Raw genomic sequence first — 8,050 nt, 5'->3', positions numbered from 1 at the left:
AAAATAGTGCGGGCCCTCTCGTGATCACGGTATAAACCCTTCTATACTGTGGAATACGGCGCGCGTGTGCGTGCGTGCGTGCGTGCGTACGTAGGTGCGTGTGTTTCTGTGTGTATTGCCGAGTCATGGTGCTTCCTTCCCCCGCAGGGGCTCCGCTCGGTTAGTTGTGGGGATAATGCCTGGGAGGGTGCCGGGCTGACACTTGCATATGTTGTCTTCGGGCGTCACCTAGCGGTCACGGTTCTTGAAGGTCTAGGCGGCATACGGGACGCTCTGGCCGCCCGCCCGCAGTCAGGAGCGATTGTGGCTTCTCTCCGCTACCCGCCGCCCCGCCCACGCCCCGAGCTCACCCGCCCCCGCCCCGCCCCGCCCCCACCTTGGTCCGTCCCGTCCGTCCGTCCCCCTCACTCCCTCGTTGCCCAGAAGACCCCTGGAGACCCTGGCTGGGCCCGATTGTTCTTCTCTTTGATCCGTTGTTTCCCTTTCTCTCTTCGTGTCTTTTTTTTTTTTTTTTTTTTTTTTGAGACGGAGTTTCGCTCTTGATACCCAGGCTGGAGCGCAATGGCGCTGTCTCGGCTCACCGCAACCTCCGCCTCCTGGGTTCAGGCAATTCTCCTGCCTCAGCCTCCTGAGTAGCTGGGATTACAGTCACGCGCCACCGTGCCCAGCTAATTTTTTGTATTAGTAGAGACGGGGTTTCACCATGTTGACCAGGATGGTCTCGATCTCTTGACCTCGTGATCCACCCGCCTCGGCCTCCCAAAGTGCTGGGATTACAGGCTTGAGCCACCGCGCCCGGCCTCTTCGTGTCTTTTTAACCCATATGGACTCTGCTGCCTGGGTTTTATGGATGACAGCTCCACTTTAGGCCTTGCCGTTAGTGGGGACTTTCCTGATTCTCCTCAGTTGTAGTGAAAGCAGGTAGATGTCAAGAGCGTGCAAGTAAATGGCATTTCCCAGAAGTCATCGAATGGGTGTGGAGGAAGAAACATGCGGTGCCCCCCTTTCAAGGCAGCGATGCCAGCAATAATGAATTAGGTGTCATTGCTGGAGTCGGCTTGTTTCCTGAGTTGCCCTCCGTGCCCACCCCCACCCCAGGCTTGAAAACATTCTAGAATAACCCACTGTGCCTCCGTCCCTTCCCCTTCCTCTTTCTGTCCCCTTCTGCTTGCTCCCCTCGGTTTCTCTCGTTCCAGTCAGGCATATCCTCTCCACTCCACCCCCACCCCCACTCCTTAGGTAAATTCAACCACCCTGGCCTGGGCCCTCATAGTCATTTTTTTTTTTTCATTTTTAAGATAGAGTCTCGCTCTGTCGCCCAGGCTAGAATGCAGCGGTGTGATCTCTGCTCACTGCAACGTCTGCCTCCCGGATTCAAGCAATTCTCCTGCCTCAGCCTTCTGAGTGGCTGGGGTTACAGGCATGCGCCACCACGCCTGGAGAACTTTTTCCTTTTCTTTATACGTTAAAATTAAAGAAGTTTTTTTGTGTTTTTAGTAGAGACGGGGTTTCACCATGTTGGCCAGCCTGGTCTTGAACGCCTGACCTCAGGTGGTCCACCCGCCTCAGCCCCCCAGAGTGCTGGGATGACAGGCTTGAGCCTCCGCGTCCGGCTCATAGTCACTTTTAACGGTTACGTTAAGTGTAAATTTTTATTTTCCTGGCCAACATATTAGTAAGGTGGAAGGTGTGTCGTAGCCCCTACCTGGGCCTTACTATGCTTTTAGAGGATTAAAAAACAAGAAAATAGGCCGGGCGCGGTGGCTCAAGCCTGTAATCCCAGCACTTTGGGAGGCCGAGGCGGGTGGATCACGAGGTCGAGAGATCGAGACCATCCTGGTCAACATGGTGAAACCCCGTCTCTACTAATACAAAAAAATTAGCTGGGCACGGTGGCGCGTGCCTGTAATCCCAGCTACTCAGGAGGCTGAGCAGGAGAATTGCCTGAACCCAGGAGGCGGAGGTTGCAGTGAGCCGAGATCGCGCCATTGCACTCCAGCCTGGGTAACAAGAGCGAGACTCCGTCTCAAAAAAAACAAACAAAAAAAAAAACAAGAAAAGATCTTTCTATCCTTTCTCCTTTTGTTTCTGTCTTCCTAATTTCCTTTTCCAGCTCTTTCTTTCTTTCTTTGTTTCTTTCGTGGTTTCTGTGTTTCCTTGTATTTTGTCTTTTTTTGCGACAGAGTCTCACTCTGTCACCCAGTTCTGTGTTTCTTTCGTGGTTTCTGTGTTTCTTTCGTTGTTCCTGTGTTTCTTTCGTGGTTTCTGTGTTTCTTTTGTTGTTCCTGTGTTTCTTTCGTTGTTTCTGTGTTTCCCTTTTTTTTTTTTTGAGACAGAGTGCCACTCTCTCACCCAGTTCTGGTTCTTTCGTTCTTTCTGTGTTTCTTTCGTTGTTTCTGTGTTTGCTTTCCTTTATTTTCTTTTTGCGAGACAGTCTCACTCTGTCACTCGGTTCTGTGTTTCTTTCGCTGTTCCTGTGTTTGTTTGTTTGTTTGTTTCTTTCTTTCTTTCTTTCTTTCTTTCTTTCTTTTCTTTCTTTCTTTCTTCTTCTTTCTTTCGAGACAGAGTCTCACTCTGTCACCCAGTTCTGTGTTTCTTTCGTTGTTCCTGTGTTTCCTTTTTTTTTTTTTTTTTTTCTCCTTTTTTTTTTTTGAGACAGAGTCTCACTCTGTCACCCAGGCTGGAGTGCAATGGCGCGATCTCGGCTCGCTGCAACCTCCGCCTCCCGGGTTCAGGCGATTCTCCTGCCTCAGCCTCCTGAGTAGCTGGCATTACAGGCAAGCGCCACCATGCCCAGCTAATTTTTTGTATTTTTAGTGTAGACGGGGTTTCACCATGTTGACCAGGATGGTCTCGATCTCTTGACCTCGTGATCCACCCGCCTCGGCCTCCCAAAGTGCTGGGATTACAGGCGTGAGCCACCGCGCCCGGCCTAGTTCTGTGTTTCTTTTGTTGTTTCTGTGTTTCTTTCGTTGTTCCTGTCTTTCTTTCTTTCGTTGTTCCTGTCTGTCTGTCTGTCTGTCTGTCTGTCTTTCTTTCTTTCTTTCTTTCTTTCTTTCTTTCTTTCTTTCTTTTTCTTTCTTTCTTTCTTTCGAGACAGAGTCTCACTCTGTCACCCAGTTCTGTGTTTCTTTCGTTGTTCCTGTGTTTCCTTTTTTTTTTTTTTTGTAGCTGGGATTACAGGCGCGTGCCACCGCGCCCAGCTAATGTTTGTTTTTTTAGCAGAGACGGGGTTTCAACATTTTGGCCAGGCTGGTCTCGAACTCCTGACCTTGTGATCCACCCGCCTCGGCCTCCCAAAGTGCTGGGATTACAGGCATGAGCCACCGTGCCCGGCCTCTGCGTTTCTTTGTCTCTCTTCTCTCTCTCTCTCTCTCTCTCTCTCTCTCTCTCTCTCTCTCTCTCTCTCTCTCTCTCTCGCTGTTTCTTTCTCTCTGTCTCTCTGTCTCTCTGTCTTTCTTTCTAGACGGAGCCTTGCTGTGTCGCCAGGCCAGATAGTGTTTAGTACCGAATTTTATTTTCTCCATTTTCTGTCTTTTTCTTCCTTCCTTCCTTTCTTTCTTTCCTCCTCCTCCTCCTCCTCCTCCTCCTCCTCCTCCTCCTCCTCCTCCTCCTCCTCCTTCTTCTTCCCCTTCTTCTTCTTTTTTAATTTTCACCTTGATGCAGGTGGGCGAACGCTGAAAAAGGCATTAGCCTCTTCTTTCTTTCTTTCTTTCTTTTTCTTTCTTTCTTTCTTTCTTTCTTTCTTTCTTTCTTTCTTTCTTTCTTTTTCTTTCCCTCCTTCCTCCCTCCCTTCTGTCCTTTTATCTGTTCCTTTCCTTTATTCTTTCTTTCTTTCTTTGTCTTTTATACTTTCTTTTTTCCTCTCTTTCGCCCTTCTTTCCGTCATCTCTTTCCTCATTCTTTCTCTTTTTCATCTTTCTTCATTTTCCACCTTTCATCATATACCTTCTCCAGATTTTTTAAATTCTGTCTGTTTTCTCCATCTCCTTCCTCCCCGCTCCCTGCTTGCTTTCTTCCCTCCCTCCTTCCTCCATCTCTCTTTTTTCTATCCCCTCCCTCCCTCCCTCCCTCCCTCCCTCCCTCCCTCCCATCCCCCACCCCGTGTGGATTGTGAACGTGTCCTCATTCGGCGTCTCTCTGTCACCTGAACGACTCGCGCCCGAGTCCTGTGTGTTCTTTCTCCCTCCGAGATGCATCTCCAAACACCCACACGTCATGGGCTTGTCTTTTGACTCTGTCTCGGTCTACGCAGATACACGTTTGGAGGAGCGTTTCTGTGGGGTTGGGGTGGAGGGGCTGTGTTTTCGGCCTCGGGAAGACTTTCTCGACTCACGGTTTCGGTTTTGCGGTCCGCCGGCCGCCCTGCCATCCGGATGTGTCTCGGTGACAGGTTTGGGATGGTGACATGTCGCCGGTTTTCGGGCTCCATCTGGTGGCCGCTTTTATATGGTTCTCCTGGCTTCCAGAGCTCCGGTGGCAGCTGCTGAGCGAGGGGAGCGTCCCTGCTGTGAGCTAGGCAGAGCTCCGGAAAGCCTGCGGCTGTCAGCGGGGCTGTCCCTGTGGCGCCAGAGCTCTGGCGAGTCACTTGTGAGTCAGAGCACGGGCGTGCAGGGCTATATAGGGGCAGGCTGTCGCCGAGTTTCCAGGCCCGAGCGAGGTGTGCGGGCTGCCGGGGCTGGTCGACCAGCACGCCGTAGCTCCCGAGGCCCGACCCGCGACCCGCGGGGACCCTCCGGGCATGGCGCGGGTGGCCGGGGACGCCCCTCCCCGGCCCTGTCGCGGGCCTGTGCGGGCCCTGGCCGCCTGAGGCACCCGCCGAATCTCTTTTCCAAGTTCTCGTGGGGAGTCGGTGGCCGTCCTGCGCCGTCCTCCCGGGGTGCCGTACCCGGCTGCGGTCCCTCTGCTGTGATACTTTTCTTCCAAGTCCGCGTTCGTAGTCGGAGAGTGGTCCCTGAGAGCGCCTTCGGTCCCTCGTGTGTCCCTCGCGTGTGAGGGGACGGCCGAATGGGTCTCGCTCTGGAGGCACGGGTCGGCCCCTGCGTGGCACCGGTGGCCCGGAGGGCGTCCCTGGTCTTGGGGGTCGACGAGACGGCCCTGGGTGCTCCGTGTGTGGCTGCGATGGTGGCCTTTTTGGGGACAGATGTCCGTGTCGTGCGTTTCTGAGTCGGTGGTGTGGCCGGTGACTCGACCCCCTGCCCCCCAGGGTGGGTATATCTTTCACGCTGAGTTTGAATTTTGGGCCACCGGGTTGTTGCTGACACGCTGTCCTCTGGCGACTTGTCGCTGGAGAGGTCGGGCCTCTGGATGCGTGGGGGTTTATCTGGTCTGGCGGTGACCTGGCTAGCCGGCCCTGCTCTGGCTTGAGCCGCCGGCTGGGGCCCGTGTGCCTTGCCTCTCACGCATCCGTCTGAGTGTCCCGGCTCCCCGGTGCCGCCCTGGGTGGGCCCGGGTCTCCTCTGACCCACCCGGGTGTGGTGGGGAGAGGCCGATGCGGGTGGGGGGCTCCCTTCCGCCTGCGCGTGCGCTCCCCGCTGCGGGCACCTGGGGCGGTCGTGACAACCCCGCTCCGTTGGCTCCGTGCCGTGCGTGTCAGGCGTCCTCCGCTCCCTTGGGGTTGTCCGCCGTCCCTTCCCTCAGAGCGGGGCTGGCCGACCGCGGGCTGTGGTCGGCTCGGTGGTTTGGTGAGGCTGGTGAGGTCCCGTTGCTCCGCTCTGGGTCTTGTTCCGATCGATGTGGTGACGTCATGCTCTCCCGGGCTGCGACCGTTCCGCGGTGGGCGAGGGACGGACCTTCATGGTGAATGGCTCCGCTCTTCTCACCCCACCCGCGGGGGGGCCCCGTGTCTCTCCTCTCCCTGCATGTGTGGGGCTGGTGGTGGGAGGCATTAGGGGTACGGAATCCGGCCCGACCTCGCCGTGCTTCTCCTGTCGTCTGCCTGGCGGGGGCGGCGGGGTCCTCTGACACGGCAGGCATCCCTCGCTCTCGCCTCCTGTGGGTGTTGCCTTGCGGGCGCGGCCCCCCTCCGCGGCGGTGGGGGGCTGTCCCGCCGGCCCGTCGTCCTGCCCTTGCCGGGGTGGTGCGAGCGTTGGCTCCGCTCAGGCCTTTGCGGTGCTCCTGGAGCGCTCCGGGTTGTCACTCAGGTGCCCGAGGCCGAGTGGTGGTGGTGTTCCCGCCCCTGGGGCCCCCTCCTCCGGCTGCTGCCACGGGGGGTCTGCGTGTGGGTCCTGAGGAGGAGCTCAGCTCATTGGAGGGGGTGTGGTCGAGCGAGGTGCGCCTCTCCCGCGTGGGGTAAGGGGTGCCGCAGGTTTTCCTTCTCCTGCTGCCGTAGACCACGGCCCCCCCTCCCTTCCCCAGGTGTCCCTGAGCGCCTCCGTGGCTGGCCCGGTGAGGGGGCGACCGGTGGGTTGGGGGAGCGTGACCCGCCCTCGGTGAGAAAGCCTTCTCTAGCGATCTGAGAGGTTGTGCCTTGGGGTGTACCGGATTCCCCCGGCTCGCCGCCTCTCTCTGCGTTGTGGTAGCGCTGCCGTCAGCGATTGGATTCGCTCACGTGTAGGCAGAGTTCCCTCTTCTCGGTGATGGGAGAGAGAGGGGTCCGCCGGTCCCCGCGGTGGGGACCGAGCGCCGCTCGATGCCTACTGTGGCCCGCGCCTCCCCCCTCTGAGTCGGGGGAGGGTCCCGCTGGGCCTGGCCCGGTGTCCTGGCCGTTGGGGGCGTCGTAGCTTGAACGCTGGGTGCGCGTGGCGTGTCCAGTCTGGCGTGTGAGCCGGCTCTCTGTCCGCTCCCGTGCCGTGCCGAGCCGTGGCCGGTGCCGATGGCCGCGCTGTGTGCGGGGCAACGGGTCGGGCCGCCTGGGCCTGGGAAACCGTCCCCCACGGTGGGGCGTGCCGGTCTCCCGGAGCGGGACCGGGTCGGGGATGGACGAGATTCTGGGCACGTTGCCCCGGTGTCGGGCTGGTCGCTTTTGGGGCCCCCGGTGGGTGGGGTCTGGGTCCCGTGAGGGGGCTCCGCGGTGGTGCCAAGGGGCTGGCCGGCGTCCTGGGTGGGGCGGGCCGTGGGACCGCCCTCGTGTCTGTGGCGGTGGGATCCCGCGGTCGTGCTTTCCCAGTGGCCCGACCGCACCCCGAGGTTTCTGCCCGAGCCCTCGGCGGGCTCCCGTGCCCCTGCCCTCGTTGGGCCCTGGCCCTGCGTGTGCGCCTCCTCCCCGCCGCCGGCTGCCGATCCTTTCTCTCCGAGCGTCTCTCCGGCTGTGCTGGTGCCGGCCCCGTCTGGGACCCGAGCCGTCTCTGCCTTGTGGGGCGTCACCCCCGGCCGCCGTCGGCCGGTGTCCGCGTCCCCCGGGTGTGTGCCTTGGCTTCGGGGCCCGGTGGTCGGCTCCACGTGGCTCTGGTGTGGACGTCGGAGCGGTCGGGTCGGCTTGCCGCGTGCGCGGGAAGTGGTTTCCGGGGCGCCGGCTGCGACTGCGGGTGGCGGTGGGGGGAGCCCCGAGCTCCCGCGAGGTGTGCGGTGATCGCTGAAGGCCAGGTGGCCGCTCCGGATTCCGCGCGGGACCGCCCTTGTGCTTGGGAGGCCACTGGCGGTGAGACCCCGTGTGTGTCACGGCTGCGGTCGGCTGTGCACGAGGCTTCTCTCCGGATCCTCGCGGTGGCCCGCCGCCTCCTCCCCCGCTCGCTGCCTTCCCCGGTCGCCTCGGCCTTGCCCGGGGTCTCGTCTCCTCCCGAGCCCGCTCTTCCGCTCCGCGTCCGCGCGCCCCAGGTGTGTGCCTCGCTTCCCGGGCCCGCGGCGGCCCCTCCCCGAGGCGTCTCGGGTGTCGATGTCTGGGGGTAGTGGCGGCGTGTCCTTCCCCCCGCGTGGCGGGCCCTGTTCGGCGCGTGCGTGCGCCCGAGCGCACCCCGGTGGTCTCTCCCGGCCAGGCGTCGTGTGTGAGGTCGGCCTCTGCTGTGCCGGCTGCCCGCCCGCCCCCCGGGTCGGGGGGTGGGGCCCGGGCCGGGGCCTCGGTCCCGGTCTCGGTCCTCCGTCCCGGGCGGGTGGGCGCGCCGGACGGCTTCCG

General features: G+C 59.9%; 1 long non-coding RNA gene across 1 annotated transcript in view; it reads left to right on the top strand.

Annotated features, from left to right (window-relative positions):
- Positions 1 to 76: 76 nt before the first annotated feature.
- LOC135273376 (uncharacterized) overlaps positions 77 to 8,050 on the top strand; it is a 21,657-nt gene continuing 13,683 nt past the window's right edge. The window contains exon 1 of the long non-coding RNA XR_010341160.1: positions 77 to 159. This is a non-coding gene — a long non-coding RNA (uncharacterized LOC135273376). The remainder of the gene's footprint in view (positions 160 to 8,050) is intronic.

The sequence above is a fragment of the Aotus nancymaae genome, unplaced genomic scaffold, assembly GCF_030222135.1.
Source record: "Aotus nancymaae isolate 86718 unplaced genomic scaffold, 86718_ANA_hifiasm-v0.15.2.pri h1tg001264l, whole genome shotgun sequence".
NCBI classification, from domain to species: Eukaryota; Metazoa; Chordata; class Mammalia; order Primates; family Aotidae; genus Aotus; species Aotus nancymaae.
The sequence above is the reverse complement of the archived record's forward strand: the minus strand, read 5'-3'. Positions and strand labels throughout refer to the sequence as shown.